General features: G+C 36.9%; 1 long non-coding RNA gene across 1 annotated transcript in view; it reads right to left on the bottom strand.

Annotated features, from left to right (window-relative positions):
• LOC122061788 overlaps positions 1-18,747 on the bottom strand; it is a 39,072-nt gene extending 20,325 nt beyond the window's left edge. Inside the window, exons 1-11 of the long non-coding RNA XR_006134719.1 lie at positions 16,453-18,747; positions 14,610-15,844; positions 14,246-14,354; positions 13,996-14,138; positions 12,956-13,103; positions 10,239-10,482; positions 10,055-10,123; positions 6,438-6,573; positions 6,124-6,326; positions 5,546-5,999; positions 5,328-5,424 (exon numbers count right to left, since the gene is read on the bottom strand). This is a non-coding gene — a long non-coding RNA (uncharacterized LOC122061788). The remainder of the gene's footprint in view (positions 1-5,327; positions 5,425-5,545; positions 6,000-6,123; positions 6,327-6,437; positions 6,574-10,054; positions 10,124-10,238; positions 10,483-12,955; positions 13,104-13,995; positions 14,139-14,245; positions 14,355-14,609; positions 15,845-16,452) is intronic.
• Between the last annotated feature and the right edge of the window lie 87 nt (positions 18,748-18,834).

Genomic DNA, 18,834 nt, shown 5'->3' on the forward strand with positions numbered 1-18,834 from the left:
TGTCATTTCCCAACTTTATTCTCTCTCTTCTCTTTTACATAGTTTATAACTTAGTTTTTTGTGATTTTTAGAGTGGGTTTGTATGTGGGGCACTCACACACACCACACCTAGCTTAGGTTTAGTGTAGTTGCTGAATTTAGTTCAACATAACATCATACTATGGATTTTAAAAGGGAAATTGTAGAGGGTTTGAGTAGAACACTTGTCTAGGGTTTAGTTACCCCAATTTCTAGGGTTTTGGATAGGGGTTTCATAGGGATTTGCCCTTAGACCCAAGGTTGAGTGAATAACCTTGCCAAGGTAGGTCTCCTAGTCTAATTTCCCCCTCCCATTATGTAGCCTTTATGGTTGGGTAGGTGGGATTTGGTTGGGTCTCCATTACTTCCAATAAAGTGTGAAATGGAAAGGAGAGAGAGAGAGAGATTTGTGTGTATGTGTGTGAAGAGATGATCATATGGCCTTACCTCAAGAATGGAGCCCTAGCCTTCCTCCTTCCTTCCTCCCTTGCTCTCCTTCTCCTTCTCCTTCTTCTTCTTTCTCCCTCTCCTTGTTTCTATTTTGGTAGGAGAAGAAATGAATGGTAAGAGTCCTATTTATAGCCACTTAAGTCCCACTAAGGGTTGTTTGGGGAATTAATGGGTTTTTACCCAATATAGGGTTATTCCGCTATTCGGCACTAACGAGCCCACTTCGAGATGTCCTGCCACATTAATCAACTCTCTAACACCTTGTTCCATCAATGTGGATGGGTTTGGGGTGCACGATCAGGTCTCAGGTCCCACGGTGAAATAACCCAAAATTGGTCTGCGCACTCATTGTATGGTGTTCACCGGTGGATGCTCCATCCGCCGGTGACCATCAACTGGTGAAGGCTGAACTGGTCACTTTGTATGGAGATCTCTCCTCAGTCTGAGTGGGGCCTTCTCCAGGGTTTCCAGTGTGTGTGAGGTTCCACTGACCTTTCCCTTCGGGTCTAGAATCCCTTCCAATTACTTAAGCACGGATAGCAGGTGCAAGTGAGATCGCCCTTCCTTCCTCGACAAAAGACGGATGCCACCCAGTACTCACTAGTACTGATGTCCCCCGGTGCCGCACCTGAACATTAAAATAGGGAGTTTTAGGGTTCGGGTATAACATTCCCCCTCCTTACAAGAAATTTCGTCCCTGAAATTTGACGTACCTAGTGATCCAAACAACTGAGGATATTTCTTTTTCATTTCCTCCTCACGTTCCCAAGACGCTTCTTGTCTTGGAGTGATTCCTCCACTTGACTAGTATATAAGAAAGAGTCCGATTGCAGAGAATGTGGTCTCTCCGGTCAATGATTTCTTCTAGCTATTCTACATACTTCTAATCAGCATCAAGTTCCAAGGGTACATCTGTCAAAATATGAGTTGGATCGAAAACATACTTCTTGAGCATGGAAACATGAAATACATTATGAGCTCCTTCTAATTCGGGTGGCATAGCCACTCGGTAAGCTACTGTTCTGACTCGACCCAATATCTCATAAGGTCCCATGTATCGAGGAGTTAGCTTTCCCTTCTTGTCAAACCTCTTCACTCCTCTCATTGGGAGACTTTCAGAAAAAATTTTATCACCTACCTCAAACTCTAGGTGCTTCCGTCTGACATCCGCATAGCTTTTCTGTCTTGATTGTGCAGCATTAATTCTCTCCCTGATTACATCCACTTTCTCACAAGTGGCCTGGATCAATTCCGGACCTAGGATCCTCCTTTCTCCAATTTCATCCCAATACAAAGGCGTTCTACATTTCTTACCATACTGGGCTTTATAAGGTGCCATGCCTATAGTAGCCTAGTAGCTATTCTTGTAGGAGAACCCTATAAGTGACAAGTGCTCATCCTAACTATAGCTCATATCTAACACATAAGCCCGCAACATATCCTCTAGGGTCTGTATAGTCCTCTCTGACTGCCCATCTGTCTGTGGATGGAACGCCGTGCTGAAATTCAGTTGTGTCCCCATTGCTTTTTGTAGACATTTCCAGAAGTTGGAGGTGAATCTGGCATCACAATCGGAGAAACCATTCATAGATGCAAAAGGCACTCAATTTCAGTTCTAGCTTTCAATGTCAATGTAACGTCCCTCACATCTGTAACTAATTAAATTTGGGAATGCAAAAAGAAAGGCGCAAGATATATTTAGGTAATGAAGTAAAAAATACAAGTCATGAATTTGCACACATGTAACATTATTTTGTGGGTGGATCACATACATAAAATTTTAAGATATTTGTACAAATGAATACACACATATTAGTAAACTCATATAGAAATGTAGAAAATATCTGCTGATTTTCCCATGTATGAACTGATAATTAAATTACTTTGAAGCCCTGGTTGATTCAATTATGTAAGGGACCATATTGAGGGTTAAGATTCTTTAATTAGTTTTTCAGTTTTAGTTGAGAGAAGATTGAGAAATTTATAATTATTTGAAGTTTTTAATAACCTAAGCCTATTTCTAGGAATGCCATACCTACTAGGATAAGGAAAATGGACTTCTAATCCCACTGGACATATCAAGGATAATTAATCCAAAAAAAAGAAAGGAATTAGAGTCCTAATTGAATAAGGAAAGAGAAGTTGGATTCAATTCAAGTTTTAGATTTTTGGGACCAAAAAAACATAATATGGTTAAAGAAATGGCAAATTTCTTTCAACAAAACCATTGTAGTTGTAATTTCCTCAAAAAAATTTCAAACCAATAGCAAGTTTTAGATTTTGTGGCACATAAGAAACATCACAGGGTAAAAGAAATGGCAAAATGAATGAGTTTTGTCAGCTCCAACACGATTACTGTGGGCAACGAATTGTGACTATAAGTAAAGCATCATCCATAACTCAACATACTGTTTTCAGTCACACCAATACTCCTTACTCCTAATACTTTTCTTCTCTTTTAAGAAATAAGATCAAAATATCCTTCATAGTTTTTAAGGCGCTGGTAAGGCGACGCCTTAGCAGTGCCTTGGCGCTGATGCGGTCTAGAGATGGTAAGGCAGTGCTCCGCCTTATGTGAAGTGACGCCTTATGGTTTTTTTTTTTTAAACACATTTTAAAATTACTTGATGAAGATTCCAAATATAGATTTTTTATTGGTAGGTGTATGGTTTTGTTAACACTTGAGATGTATGGGATCTGCTTTACTCCATCAAAAATAACCAAAACAAACAAAACAAAAACACGATTCACAAAGAGGGTTTGGATTTTGTCAAGGGTTTTAAGAAAGGGCTTTGAGAAGGAATCAAGGAATAAGGAAGAACCATTGATCCACGCCACCATTTTGCTCCGACAGCGGTGAGCTTCATTCTTCTTTTACGGGAGTAGAAATATAGTGGATGACCTTAGGACTTAGGCACTCATTTTGGCATCATAAAGGTAAGTATAATAAATACTTGTATTTTTTGTCTTTTTTTTTTATATTTATAATTTTGTTTCATAATTATGTATTTATATTATATGTTAATATATTATGATGATTAATGATTGATGATTGATGATTGATGATTGATGATTGATGAAGATGAACTTAGTTTATTCACTTTATTGATTTGTTTTCTTGATGAATATCTTACATTGGTATGAATATGAACATTTAATATTTATTTAACATATGAGTAATAGGATTCAACTAGCATTTGAGCCAAATAGATTGGTAAAAAATTACATAGGAACGCTTTAATAGATAAGGCGACGCTTTATGCCCGCCTTATCGCTAAGGCGCTCTGAAATACCCTCAAACGCCTCGTCGCCTTACCGCCTTAAAAACTATGATATCCTTTGCATATGTTCTTTTCCAGCCTTTGCCTTGTACATCACATTATTCTCGTAGTAAAATTTGAGTTTTTCAAATTGTTCACACGACATTGTTATAGTTATAATTGCTCATCCATTAATGCGGTGTTGATTCCATATACAAGTAACTGTACTATATATATTTTTCTAAAGATCATACTAATTTTTTATTGGTTTAATCGTTGTTCCCTTATTAGTTTCTTTTGAAGGGAGTAGATCCTTATAATATATGGGCCATATAGCTCCCCCCCCACCCCCCAAACGTTTTGAAGTTTACTGGAACTAGCTATTGTGCCTCTGTTGTCTTGCTGTTTGCTGTGAGGAACAGTTCTGAGGTGAGATATGCCTTTTGGGTTAGTGAGATACTGACCATAGCCACAATTGAGAGGCCTTGGTCATATCTGCTTCTTCTACTCTTGTTTCTATTTCAAGTTCTCTGCAACTTTAGTCATATTGAGGCTGCCTCCATGTAGTTGTGACCATTGTTTGTTTAGCTGTTGTGGAAGGAACTATTGTTGGTGATAATTAGTGTTGCTGGAGTAATTCCTATTACATTCTACACCCTGCAGTTACAAGCTACTGGTTGTTTTCCTGATGAACTCATCTCTTCATTATATATCTTGATTGGAACATCAAATTCTTCTGATCTATCAAAGTTTTGACCTACATTCCAGGGCCTTCCTTTGTTCTGAGTTGAAGCTTCATCCATTGATCCCATCAACAGTGACAATAAGCTTTTTTATTTTTTTTAGAAACTACACTCTATTTTGTGGTCTAGCCTATATCTTTCAATCCAGCCCCCAGTTGGTTGTGATATTTGGAAGTCCATCTCCGTTGATCAAGTCCCACAACCACTACAACCTTGGTATTGATATGCTCACTAGATTGTTAGTTCTGGATTATTGCTAAATCTGTTTTCAAACATTCTTTTTTTTTTTTGGTCTGCTGTTTCTGGTTGGATCTTTTCCCCTTCCTTATGGCTGGCCCTCGCCACCACCTATAAAGGCAGGCATTGTGTTTTGCTTGTCCCCTCCACACGCCCCCTTTTCTTTCCTTTGGTAATGACTTCTTTTACTCATCCACACCCCCCACCCAGAAAAAGGGGAATGTCTGTTACCCAAACAAGCTCATTGATTACCAAAACACTCCATCCATCGGCCCTGCAGTTCCCAAACAACAATTCAAGCTTAAAAAAAAAAAAAAGCAACCCAGTGCGCAAGACTCCTGCAACTGCAGGGTCTAGGAGTGGACCCAGCCTTACCCCCTGCTTCACAAGAGAGGTTGTTTCTAAAGACAACACCTATAAAGGATTGCCACCAGTTACTACTCAAGCGATCAATATTCTATAGAGTATCATATCTCGAATGACTGCATCAAATATATAAAATAAAAAAATAGAAAAAGAAACCTTATTGGGAATAAGGATGAAAATTGGATGATTAGTAAACCGTTACTTCAATGAACCAAAATTAATTTTTCTCATAAGGTTGAGGAAGGAACAATACAAGATCAAGATCCTCTTTCTCCATAGTTTCTATAACAACAATCAGTCTTTCAAATCGTCGCCTCAGATATGACTCAAACATTGATTTCTTTCTTTTCCTGTAACATTAATAAGTAAGCACGTTTATTAGAAAATGAATTTAACTAACAAAAGTGGGGGAAATCGGCTAATAGTCCATTATATGTTAGACTTCTTGTTCATTTTCTTCCCTTCACATACCTTTTTTGGAAAGAAAATTATGACATGTTAAGGCTCCCCCGCAAAATTCTCACAAAGAATAGGATCTTGTGTAGCAATACCAACAGGGCATGTGTTCTTGTGGCATTTACGCATCATGATGTAGCCGAGGATTATTAAAGGAGCAGTGCTAAAGCCGAACTCTTCTGCACTAAGAAGTGCTGCAATGATACACATCCCTTCCAGTTTTAAGTTGACCATCTGTCTGTAGAGTAGCTGAACCCTGAAGGTCATTTGCAAATAATGTCTGAAGAGCCAAATCAAGCTCCCATAGCCCAGCATTTTTGATACCAGTTCAAGGTGAATCTCCTGTCCCTCTATCATGACTAGAGATCAAATCATGGGTCGCATGGCCTTTCACTACCCCACTAGCAATAACTCCTTTCCCAGCTACAGATACAAGTTTCACACTTATTCGAGCTCCTGGATTAGAGTTCTATGGACGGTAAAAGTGATAGAAATAAGTTGCAGAAAACCACTCAAAAACACAGCTACATTCCCTACAATTAAAACGAGGAGCCACATATATATGGGCTTATTCAAACGATGTATATTTGTACCTTAAGATCGTGAATTAATTAGGCAAGATCTTCAATAGAGTAGATATCATGATGTGGAGGGGGACTGATAAGTCCCACAACAGCGGTGGAGTTTCTAGTGACTACCATATCTCCTATAACTTTGTGGCTTGGAAGTTCACCTCCTTCACCTGGCTTATAGCCCCTATGTGAAAAGGTAACCGAATATTTAAGGGAAAAAAATTCTGCCCCACAAGAAAAAGCAAAATTCCAATTTATTTATAACGTCACCAAATGCCAAAGTTGTATCAATTAAAGACACAAAGACAACCAGAAAGTCTTGGAAATATGCATACCTCCGCGGTGGCATAAAATAAAAGGGAAACTTGTACTTAAATTCGAAAGTCAACCCAATGCAACTGGGTAATAAGAAAGAAAGTGCAAGTCGATACAACTATATGTCTTGTTTGTGTCTTGATCCTCCCAAGATGACTGCAAAGGATAACAACATAAGGAACTCAAAAATTTTCAGAACAATAATCCACACATTTTCAAGGAGGTCCAACATCAAGAGTAAATCTGACACCATCTCGGAATGGAACAGGATTAATATTATCTAAACAAATCTGCCAATATCCAAGGATATATCAGTGGGGGAAATAATACCACGATTAACTTGCAATTAAACCAAGTCTTAAATGTAGAGGGTGGAAACCAAAAAAAAAATCAACCGCTTCAGGTCCTCATAGGCACAAAAAAATTTTGATTATTTCCACCTCCATAACTATGCATGAGACTAGTTTGTAAACTTGTATTAGAAAAAAAAAATTAATATATCATACCAGTTGGTTGATTTTAACAACTTCTAATGAAACTTGGGGAAAAAAGCATATGTTTATGTTTTTATGCATCATGCATCTCCAACAGACAAGATGGATGATTATTGAATGTGATTTTAAACTGTTACAGTAAGGATCACTCACATTGATAGAAAGCATATCCATCGAATTGAAACATACATGCTGACAATAAACATATCCTTCAAATAAAAGTAAATGCCATAAATTGCATTCATACCATCAAAGGGTTATACATGGTTTGTCCAAGATACCCATCTTATGAGAGTTTTTATAGTTATGCATTACAAGTTTCTGAATGAGATTTCAAGAAAAAAAAAAAAAAACGTAGGGAGAAAAAGCAAGGGGTTGGGTGAGGGGCTTACTGATGATGCCGAAACACATTTGACCAATGAGGTGTTGTATCCTGACATTTGCTATAGCCTTAGTCATTCGCAAACGGGATACCCTCTCGAGTCCACTAACATTGAAAACTAACTACATTTGCCTACCATCTAAAATGAGCACAATGAATAACAAATAGTTATCCAAGAAGGACAAGAAACCAATATGATTATATAGATGTGAAAACATTTATGCAGGGGGCAAAATCTGGGGACAACTTGTCAAAAGAGAATCAAATCCTTTTGAAGTGCAAAATTTATAATAGGGCAATTGCTTAGAAGAAAATGGACACTGGTCAGATAAACCAGCGTGTACGATTCAGTGCCTTCTCCCACACATGCAATTCAAACAGGGATATGTTGACCACTTTCTCATTTATTCCTTTAGAGGTTAGGCAACATTCCTAATTTCCAGTCGAAAAGAATCTAAAAAAAAAGATTTGATTAGGTTACTGATTTATAATAGATGAGGGTAGGTTCAATCAAAGGGGTGAGCAACTAAGCATGTCAGTTGGATTCTAGTATGACATCAGAGAGATGGGTGCCCATGTTCTTAACAAATATCATAGAACAATGTTGCACCACTTTAAGCATCAAATTCACACCCATTCTGCAAAATATAATACCTAATTACCCCTTTCTTTCATCACATTTTATATATAAAAAATTAAAGCAAATAATATCAAAGCAATTAAATTTTCTACATGCATAGTTTCAATTTTTAATAAATGAGCAAAAGAGAAATCTACAGTTTTATATTTGAATCCAAAGCATAGCTCTCAAATTTTCAAGACCAACTGATGCAGCTCGGCGATGGAATTAGTTGCTATCTTTTGACTTGATTTTTATTTACTTCCTTTATTGGTTAGAGATTAGATTAACAGTCTTTTATTTAGATTTGATTTTTATTTTAGTTGCTATCTAGGTTTAGTTTCCATTTTTAATTAGCTTCCAAAATTATGTCATTATTTTTTTCTTTAAATAGCCCTGTAATGGAGAAGAACTCTGTTTTTAGAATTGAATGAGACTGAAATTAGATTTTGGATGAAATTATGGATACCGTGGGCTACTTATCTCTTGTTCTCTTTCTCTAAAGGTCCCTCTCTAAACTATTCTCTTTTTCCTTCTTATCTTTTTTTCTCCTTCCTACTACTCCTATTCTCTGTTGCTGTTATCGTTTCCTTGTTCTGGGCGGTAGTCACAGCCCCAGTTTAAAGGATCGACCTCTTTCTCCTTTAAGGTTGTTGGACTGAGCTTTTGGTTGAAGGAAGCCCTTCCCAAGGCGACTATAACCCTTGAATATCAGGCCTGAAGGTGACTCCTCCTGTGAGAAACAAAAAACCTGCAACTTAGGTTACCTAAACCTACCGCCAGATCTGTTTGCAGGCATTACAGCCCCTGTTTGCATTGCTGTTCTGAGGTATTTCCCATCTGAAATCAAGAGGCCCTTTAGTAAAGCATCATCGCCTAGAATCTCAGGCCTAATAGAGGGGATTTGGAGGAGATTTAGCCCCAGCAAGCTGGATTCTTCCGCCCCTGCTGGTAGTCCAAGGAAGACGAAGAAAGACTCGTGATTTGTGGTTTAAAACCCTTTAATTTGCTTTTTCCCATTATACCCCTCAAACCCCTTGATTTGTGTCCTTTAGTATTTGTTCTTTTGTGTAAAAGTCCCTCATTTGTTTTACCTCCATATTAATACCCCTTCCATTCCACCTTTATTTACTACTTACCCATGCCCAATAATTGCTTCCAAGACTACCCCTGGTCAATAATTCTAATCCCCTTCATATCCCATCAATTACTTTAACCTCCTTTCATCCTTTCAAGATCCCTTATATTTACAAGTCTGCCAATCCTTTATAGGTTTCTTGTAATTACTAAACTGCCACCTCCCTTTAGTTTCAGTTAATTACATAACTGCCATTACTCCTTATATTTTGAATTTACTACTTTATTGTGGGCCCTAAGCGATCCGATTCCTGTTCTTGGAATGCGGATCCGCATCACCAACAGGGAACAATATCAATAGAACAATGACAAATAGAACAAAGAAGCGTCTTCAATAGAACATTTCATATGAAACCAAACACAAAACATTCGTGAAAATTATGAGGCAATCCTAATGCAATTCAAATATTTTTTTCAACAGTACCCAATTTTTTTTTTATGTTCCTTCTGCTAACCCCCAATAAGATGAGAAGGATTTGAAAGAAGAGGCTGAGTAGAACTGCCAAACGAAGCTCCCATCTATTCCAGAGCTTTTGAGCCTTCCCTGAGAGGGTGGAAATTAATTGACATCTCTTCTCTACAAGGAGCTGGCTGCTAATAACTGAAAACTCATGAAAATGTTGGTCTAGTTGCATATGAGAAATTAAATAAGAGAAGCGAAAAACTGGATCTCATCAATTACAAAGACTAGTATACACTCAAGAGGCATTGATTAAGGGACAGCTAGGTTAATATATATGAACTACTAAGTTGTATCAGTGAGGGTTGTTCAGGATATCAATTTATAAAAGGAACAGACAGATAGATATGAAGTAAAATGGAGAATGAATCATCATAACACAACTTACGGGTGTACAGCATTTTTAATTTCTTCCCTTCTTCAGATATCAATCAGATTGCATTCATTTGAGGATGAACTCTAGTTATTCTACAAGTGTTCAATAAGGTGGCACTGGTTGACAAATTGATAAATAGAGCATCCAGAAACCCAAAATCAACTCATACCTTGTCATGAGTTTCAACACCACCAAGACCCACCATATCGATAAAATCATGTTCCCTTTTCAAAACAAGCTGTGAAATGCGGGTGAACGAGTGAAATCAGAAATTTAGGAAATAGCAAAAGCATATGTTTCTAATTTATTGTTTACAGAAAGTACAAAAAGTTTTGACTTCAAATGAAGGAAACCTGAACGGGGAATTCAAAAAATCAATCTCTTTTGGAAGAGTAGTAGAAAAAAGCGAGGACTGCCTTTGACGTGGTATGCAATCAACAAGCTTCTGTTTATCAATCCGAAATCCTAAATCTAATAAGTGGTCAGCTTCATCGAGTACAAGCATTTTTAGGCCCATCAAGCGAACGGAGAAGCCATCTTTGTTCTCAATATGATCCAATAACCTACCAGGGGTTGCAACTATAATCTGCAAAAGATCTACGGAAAGTGACAAGAATATATTAATAAAAAAAAAAGCATTAATAATGACAACTAAAAGAAATATACCTAAAGAGGCAAGAAATAATGCAAAATGTTACACAACAATAACAAAAAATTCCCCTGATAAGCTACACTACCATGGCTTTAATCATTAGAAACTTTGAGAAATGAAATGGTTTTTGAAATACTGAAAAATAGGAAAGTAACATAATAGACAGACTTTATAAATTTATCTAGGAGATGTGCACTGTTCAAGATCTTTTATCTTTAAAATGAAACCGACTTAGGAAGGAACAAAAAAATTAAAGACATGATTCTAGACGTTTCTGATCATATTTGAACTGTGTACCTGATGCAGATTTGAAGGTCTACTCAAGAAGGAAGAGGGTCAACCATCACCCTAGTGGCTGGCTGCTTTAGATAGCCCACGATTTGGGCTAGTGATGGGGAATATTAGTTTCTAATATTAGTCTTACTTTAGTTTCTAAATTCCGTTTTAAAGTAGTTTCTAATTTCAGTCAGATCTAGTTTCCTTTTTCAGTGTCAGTTTTTAGTAACTTATGTAATCAGTTTTAGTAACCTAGAATTAGCAATTTCTGAGTTACTAATTTTTTGTAAACCCCATCATTAATATAAATAAAGAGAATTTTTTTTTTTTTAGAATGGCAAACATAACCCACAATTTTGACAATTAAAAAAAAAAAAAAGGCTTCATGCTGCTGCCGCTGGGTTTTCTCCATGGCTGTACCTTTGTGTTTGATCAAGGGTTAGGGATTGGTGTGTGATCCGATTGACACCCTGCGGTGAGAAGTCCGGGTGGGTCTCATTATTCTCTAGTTTTTCTCTCTACCTTCAAAGGCTTCACATTGCTACGATTCTGGTATGTGCATCTCAGTTTCCCAGATTGTCTCGAAAAATAGAGCTTTCGGCCCCTTCTGGTTTGGTCAGTTCCAGCTGTCAGATTGACCAAAATTTTTGGTCGAAGGTCCATCTCTGTCCAGGTTAGATTCGATCCCAGTTGGAGCCCTATCTGACCTCTAAATAGTGAGATATAAAAAATCTCTTTTTTTTTTTTGTCTTTTAGTGACCAGTAGGTTCTGGTTTTAAAATCTGTAAGAGTTAATGCTTGCTGTTGGAAGTTTCTGGACTGCTGAATCTAATTACTGTTAGTTTGAAGTTGTTAACACTCTTATCCAGTCTCTGTTTTGGTTCTAAGTACTGCTGTTGTTCTTATTCCTATTCTGTAATACTGTTTCTGGTGGTCAACTATATTCTGGACTGTTGTTTGGGCTGATTTTCTGCTATATGTTTGCTACTGGTTTGGTTGTTCTTTGGTCTAAAAGTTCCTTCAGTTTTGGGTCTAGTTGGGTGTCCAATCTAGTCCTACATTAGTACCTCCAATTAGTGTTTGGACACCAATGCCATCATGGTACCTCTGCATAACATTGGCCTCTGCTGCAATTTGACTAACAAGCTCCCTCATAAGGCAAAGAATAAAGACAATAATTGGTGGCACCCGTAAGTTTGTAGCGCTACTCATAGCCTTCAGAACTGTTTCAATTTCAAGAATCTGTTTTTTTTTTAGCAACCAAATTGGAGGAGTAGATAAGTGTTAAGAAACAATATCAAGTATGCAAAATGAGCAAGTGAAGTACCAAAAATGCTGGACTTTTTCCTCTACAAGTTTTAGCTTTGACCAAAGTATCCTTTTCTCCTGCTCGAGATTGACGATAACCATCCATCATACATTCTCTCTCTCTCTCTCTCTCTCTCTCTTCTCACCCACACACACACACACTGACACACTGACACACTAAGGGAACTAGTAACTTTGTGTATCAACATGAAAATGATGTCAGCTGAAAACAAAGTGACAAATTCAACACTCAAGACAATATACCATAAAAGCAAGCAGGAAGAGTGGCCTTCTACCTATACAATGGTCTTCCGTATGTATCCAGCAAAAGTAGTGCTTTTACTATCAATAGGGAAATGTTGCACTCTTCAAATTTGAAGGGAATAAGAAAATCCAGTTAAAACTCATAAGAAAACCATAATTGAGACAAAATAAAAATTAAAAGATAATATTAAGGCACAGAATAAGCACCAAACATGACTGTTCCCAAGATGACTGCAAAGGATAACAACATAAGGAACTCTAAGAACGGAATGAGGAAGCAAGTATCAAACGAAACCAATCACAAATGCAGAAGTGAGCAACCATCAAACCCTAGCTTGGATTTGAGTTCCTCCTCGACGTTTGTGGATGAGCTTTTGTTTCTTTTTTGGATCTCTGTGATCTATACATCTAACTTCGATATTCATAATATCGAAGGGTTACCCAGGGTTTGTCCTAGATACCCATGTTATGAGAAAGTCATGTTTTATGCATCACAAGTTTCTGAATGAGGTCTCAAGAAAAAGATAAAAAGAGGAGGGAAAAAAGCAAGGGGTTGGGTGAGGGTCTTACTGATGATGCAAAAACAAGTTTAATAAATGAGGTGTTGTATCCTCTGATATTTGCAACAACCTCAGGCCTCAGCCATTTGCAGACAAGATACCCTGTCTGGCCCACGGGCGCCCACCAACATTTAAAACTAACTACATTTGCCTACCATCTGTAACAAACACAATGAATAAGAAACAATTATCCAAGAGCAAGAAGAAACCAAAAAGATAATATAGATGTGAAAATATATAGGGGGCAATATCTGGAGACACCTTTGTCAAAAGAGAATCAAATCCTTTTGAAGTGCAAAATTCATGATAGAGCAATCGATTACATGAAGATGGACACTAGTGAGATAACCAGGGTGTAAGGTTCAATGCCTTCTCCCTCGCAAGCAATTCAAATAAGGAATCTGTTGACCACTCATTCATTGCTTTAGAGGTTAGGCAGCATTCCTAATTTCCTGATGAAAAGAATCTACAAAAATTGATTAGGTATTGTGGTTTATTATAGACAAGGGTAGGTTCAACCAAAGGGGTGAGCATGTCAGTTGAAAATTCAAGATGACATCAGAGTGTTGGGTGCCCATGTTGTTCAAAAATAATATCCTAGAACAATGTTGCAACACTTTAAGCATCAAATCCAAACCCAATTATTATACCAAATTACCCCTTTCCTTCAATACACATTTAATATAAAAAAAAGCAAATAATATAATTATATTTTCCACACGCATAATTTCAAGAGAGGAACCACCTTCAATTTTATATCTGAATCTACTTATGGTAAACTAGACTTCTCAATTGGAAAATTTTGTATTACACATAAGTAATAATGTAAGCACCCCCACTAAGGGTTGATGGTAAATACATGATTCGATAAACATCCATATTCAGTTTAGAATTGCTGGTGTATCAATTTTGACCCACATAAATAAAAGCGTGAAAAGATTCATCTTAATCTTAATTGATTTAGAATAGTTTATAATCTCTTAGGCATGCACTACTTTTCTAACAGACAGTTGCATTAGTAAAAAAGAGGAATGAAGAGGAAGATACCACCTTCTATGGCCAATGAGTATGGTGCATGCTTCTACCAATGCTTATGCCCTTTAAGTGTCAATAGTGAAGTACTATCACACAATCCATCTAGATCATCGAAAAAAATGCAGTAGAGCTAATGAGCACGCCAAGTTTTAAGCTACCTAAATCACAAAAGTAACATCAGGATAGTTCATGCCACAAGCTGAAACATCAGATGCAACATGAATCAATCACTTAGATTCACAAAACTCATTAGATATGTGAGTACCATAATGTTGAGGCTTTCTTGAACACATTTTTCTGACATTCATTTTTAACTCTCGAAGAAGGAAGAACATAAGTTATGTCACCATTGCAGTTGTGCAGAAAACAATAACCTGGAAAGATAATACTAGCCATTATGATGCGGCCTTAGATCAATCTTCAGACCATCCCAACCCAACCCTACCAAAGAATACCCTAATCTGGAACAATTAGACCAAGAAATAAAATTAATTATCAAATTAAAGTAAGCAAGTAATAGCATCTTAAGCTTGTAATTGAGCATGAGTGTGATATGCTCCTTCAAAAGCTGGTGAACTATTTGAAAATGGAGTTCATGAGGTACAACAAAATATAATTGTTTAACTTACACTCGGTAATCCAAAAGGTATACGAGAGTTAGGCTCCCAATTCTCTTTCTACAAAAAGAGTTGTGTGCAAAGCACAAAAGGCATTTTGTAAGTAGATCCCAGGGTGTAAGCAGCCTGCCACTGTTAGAAAAATGATATTCATCCATATCAGTGCAAAGAGTCCAAAACACACCTCTCAAAATTTTCAAGGCCAGGTAACGAGGTCCTACATGGGAAACATTCATGAAATTAACGAGGAAATCCACTACTGACACTTGGTTGAACTCAATTTTCTTCTGTCAATAAATTTATTGGTTTAATGAAACAAAATTCATAAGGTGGTACTAGCTGAGAAATTGATAAATATAGCAACCAAAAACCGAAAATCAATGTTGAAGACTCATACCTTGTTATGAGTTTCCATACCACCAAGATATTAGTATTGAAGACTCATAACTTGTCATGAGTTTCCACACCACCAAGACCAACATTGAAAACTAACTACATTAGCCTACCATCTGAAACGAGCACAATGAATAAGAAATATTTATCCAAGAAGAACAAGAAACCAAAAAGATTATATAGAAGTGAAAATATAAGGGGGAAAATTTTGGCAACTTCATCAAAAGAGAATCAAATCCTTTTGAAGTGCAAAATTCATGATAGGGAAATCGCTTACAAGAAGATGGATACTAGTCAGATAAACCAGGGTGTAAAGTTCAGTGCCTTCTCCCTCACATGTAATTCGAACAAGGAATCTGTTTACCACTCATTCATTGGTTTAGAGGTTAGGCAGCATTCCTAATTTCCTGACGAAAAAAATCTACAAAAATTTTGATTCAGTACTCTAATTTATTATAGATAAGGGTAGGTTCAACCAAAGGGGCGAGTGTGTCAGTTGGATTCAATAAGACATTAGAGAGTTGGGTGCCCATGTTTTTCAAAAATAATATCCCAGAAAAATGTTGCACCGCTTTAACCATCAAAACCACACCCAATTTTTATACCAAATAACCCTTTTTCTTCAATACACACTTAATCTAAAAAAGCAAATAATATAAAGGCAATTAAATTTTCCACATGCATAATTTCAATTTTTAATGAATGAATGAGAAAGAGAGAAACCTTCAGTTTTATATCTAAATATACTTGTGATAAATTCAACTTCTTAATTGTCAGATCTTTTATTTCATCTAAGAAATGTTCTTCCCATGGTGCGAGCAATAGAATGCCTTCCCAATCATTGCCTTCATGCCCTGTCCTTCCGCCAAAATTTTGTGTTACACAAGTAAAAATGTAAACACCCCCACTAAATGATTAATGGTAAACACATGATTCAATAAGCATCCACGTTCAGTTTAGAGTTGATGGTGTATCAATTTCGGCCCACATAAATAAAAGCATGAAAAGATTCATCTTAATATTAATTAATGCATAATAGTTTATAATCTCCTAGGCATGCACAACTTTTCTACCAGACAGTCACATTAGTAAAAATGAGGAATGAGAGGAAGATAACATGAATTAGGGCCAATGAATATGGTGTATGCTTCTACCAATACTTATGTCCTAGTGTCAATAGTGAAGTACTATCGCAAAGGCCATCCAGATCATCGAACAAAATGTAGTAGAGTTAATGAGCAAACCAAGTTTAAGCTACCTGAATCACCAAAGTAACATCAGGATAGTTCATGCCTTGAGCTAAAACATCAGATGTAACAAGAATTAATCACTTGGATTCACAAAACACATCAGATATGCGAATACAATAAACTTGAGGCTTTCCCAAAGGCATTTCTCTGACATTCATGATGTCACCATTGCAGTTGTGCAGAAAACAATAACTTGGGCAGATAATACTGACCTTTATAATGCGGCCTTAGATCAATCTTCAGACCATCCCAACCTTACCAAAGAAAATCCTAATGTGGAACAATTAGACCAAGAAAAAAAAATTAGTTATCAAATTAAAGTAAGTAATCAATAGCATCTCAACCCTGTAATCGAGCATGTGTGTGATATGCTCCATCAAAAGCTGGTGAACTATTTGAAAATGGAGTTCATGAGGTGCAACCAAATATAATTGTTTAACCTGCACTCAGCAATCTAAAAGGTATGCGAGAGTAAGGCTCCCAATTCTCTTTCTATAAAAATAACAGTGTGCAACACATAAACGACATTATGTAAGTCGAACCCAGGGTGAGAGCAGCTTGCCACTGTTAGAACAATGATATTCATCCATATCAGTGCAAATGATACAAAACATAGCTCTCGAAATTTTCAAGACCAGGTCACCAGGTCCTACACAGTGAACGGTATCAATAGAACAATGACAAATAGAACAACGAAGCTTATTTGATAGAACATTTCAGATGAAACCAAACATGAAACATTCATGAATCTTATGAGGCAATCCACTGAACACACTTGGTTGAATTCAGTTTTCTTCTTTCAATAAATTTATTGATTTAATGAAACAAAATTCAAAAGGTGGCACTTTTTTTGACAATTTGATATATTAGGCAACCGGAAACCAAAAATCAGTATTGAAGACTCATACCTTGATATGAGTTTCTCCACCACCAAAGTTTCAGTATTGAAGACTCATACCTTGTCATCAGTTTCCACACCACCATGACCCACCGTATCAATAAAAAACACATGTTCCTATTTATTGTTTACAGAAAGTAAAAAAAATTGACTTTGAATGAAGGAAACTTGAAAGGGGAATTCAACAAATTAACCTATTTTGGAAGAGTAGCAGAACACAGCAAGGACTGCCTTTGACATGGTATGCAATCAACAAGCTTCTCTATATCTTTCCAAAATCCTAAATCTAATAGTGGGTAGCTTCATCAAGTACAAGCATTTTCATTCCTATTTAGCGAATGGAGAAGCCAGATTTGTTCTCAATATGATCAAATAACCTACCAGGGTTGCAACTATTATCTGCACAAGATCTACGAAAAGTGAAGAAAATATTAATAAAAAATGTATTAACAATGACCACTGAAAGAAAATATACCTAAAAGGCAAGCAAAAATGCAAAATGTTACACTGTAATAACAAAAGTATCCCCTGATAAGCTACACTGTAATAACAGTATTTCCCTGGTTTCAATTATAACAAACTTTGAGAAATGAAATGGCTTGTGAAATACTGAAAAACAGGAAAGTAACATGATAGACAGATTTTATAAGCTTGTCTAGGAGACATGCATTGTTCAAGACTTCAAATGAAACAGACTCAGGAAGGAACAAAAATTAAAGGCATGGAAAACATTTGAAACCTAATATTTCAGGGAAAAAAAATTCCACCCCACAAGAAAAAGCAAAAATCCAGTTTACACATTACGTCACCACATGCCAAAGGTGTATCAGTTAAAGATGCAATCACACCAAGAAGGTCTTTGAAATATACATTCTTTCGTGGCCAGCATAGAAATAAGGGGAAACTTGTACTTAGCTTTGAAAGTAGAACAACTTTCACCTGCGTAACAACATTAACAAACTCCAAATAAAATGAATCAGATGAAGAGAATAAGGCAAGAATGAGGAGGCAAGTATCTTATGAAACAACTCACAGATCACAGATGCAAGAGTGAGCCAACCATCCGAGGCTCTTTTCTCCTTCAGATAAAAAAATAAAAAAGGACGATCGCACTACCTAGATAAAGCAATTCCCTGGACGAGGTCTTCGATCCGTAGATCCTGCATCCAAGTACTGTTTCACTGATTCTAATTCACGTCTTCGGAAACGGACTTTCAGATTCGTATTTCCTCTCTCTCTACAGACGATCGCACTACTTTCCTCTCACTCTCTGCAATTTTCTCCCTCCACAGCACGCTCTTTCCCTCTCCCACGGCCCTCTCTGCTCCTCCGAGGCTCTTTTCTCGTTCAGATAAAAAAAAAAAAAAAAAAATCGCGTTACCTAGTTATAGCAATTCCCTGGACGAGGTCTTCGATCGGTAGATCTTGCATCCGAGTACTGCTTCACTGAAACTGATTCACGTCTTCGGAAACGAACTTTAAGATTCGTTGATTTCCTCTCTCTTCTCTCTCTACAGACGATCGCACTACTTTCCTCACACTCTGCAATTCTCTCCCTCCACAGCACTCTCTCTCCCTCTCCCACGACCCTCTCTGCTTCTCCGAGGCTCTTTTCTCGTTCAGATAAACAAAAAAAAAAAATACTTAGTACTTACTAGGATCCAATGCTCCTTCACCGACTATCCGTTGTTTAAAA

This window comes from Macadamia integrifolia, chromosome 14, assembly GCF_013358625.1.
Source record: "Macadamia integrifolia cultivar HAES 741 chromosome 14, SCU_Mint_v3, whole genome shotgun sequence".
NCBI classification, from domain to species: Eukaryota; Viridiplantae; Streptophyta; class Magnoliopsida; order Proteales; family Proteaceae; genus Macadamia; species Macadamia integrifolia.